Source organism: Microtus ochrogaster, chromosome 7 (genome assembly GCF_000317375.1).
Source record: "Microtus ochrogaster isolate Prairie Vole_2 chromosome 7, MicOch1.0, whole genome shotgun sequence".
Taxonomy (NCBI): domain Eukaryota; kingdom Metazoa; phylum Chordata; class Mammalia; order Rodentia; family Cricetidae; genus Microtus; species Microtus ochrogaster.
Genome location: NC_022014.1, coordinates 61290489 through 61291610, shown reverse-complemented (window position 1 = coordinate 61291610; position 1122 = coordinate 61290489).

Sequence of the window (1122 nt, the reverse complement as noted above, 5' to 3'; positions counted from 1 at the left end):
AGAGCTAGTTCCAGGACAGGCTCCAAAACCACAGAGAAACCCTGTCTCGAAAAACCAAAATAAAAAAAATAAAATAAAAAAAATAAAAGAATATTATGTTTACTTACTCTGTGTGTGAGTGTGTGTGTGTGTGTGTGCTTGCATACACACGTGGAGGTCAGAAGACAATTTTTAGGGATAAGCTCACTCCGTCCACCATGTGGAACCTGGGGACTGAACTCAGGTTGTCAGGCTTAGGTAGCAAGCACCTTTTACCCACTGAGCTATTTTCTTGGTCCTATGTTGTATTTTTTCGACTCTAAAAGTAATTTTTCTTTTTTATGCCTTCCTTTTCTTACTTTAAGAACCTGAATATAATTATAATAGTTTTATCAGTATTGTCCATCAATTCTGTCTTTGAATGACTTCTCTCCTTTTAGGTTTTGTTGGTATCTTATTTCTTGCTATATATAGTTTCTTATTTCATTTTATTTTTTTTAAATATCTGGCAGATTGTGACACTATTGAGTGTTGGGGGAGGTTGCTTGTTCGTTTCCTGACTGCCCTGGCTCAAAATAATCACACTGAAATTATATTATTTGCAATATTGTTTGGCCAATAACTTAAGTGTATTGCTAGCTAGCTCTTATATCCTAAACCAATCCACCCGTTAATTCATGTATCACCATGAGGTCAGGCAAAGTTTTACAGGCTCTGGCAGAGTCTGTCTCCTGCGGGCAGCTACATGGCTTCTCCCTGACTCTGTCTCTCTCTCTCTCATCTTATTTTTAAAGATTTATTTACTTATTAAGTATACAATGGTCTGCCTGCATGCATGCCTTCAGGCCAGAAGAGGGCACCAGATCTCATTACAGATGGTTGTGAGCCACCATGTGTTTGCTGGGAATTGAACTCAGGACCTTTGGAAGAGTAACCACTGAGCCATCTCTACAGCCCTGAAAGGTGATCCTTTATTAACAAATAAAAGCAACACATATACAGAAGGACTTCCCAAACCAATTGAGTGTCTATACTATATAGTCTTGTCTTAGAGTATAGGTTTTATTAATTTTTTTGTTTTATTGAGACAGGGTTTATACTGTCACTCTGGTTGACTTACAACTATGTAGATTATGCTGGCCT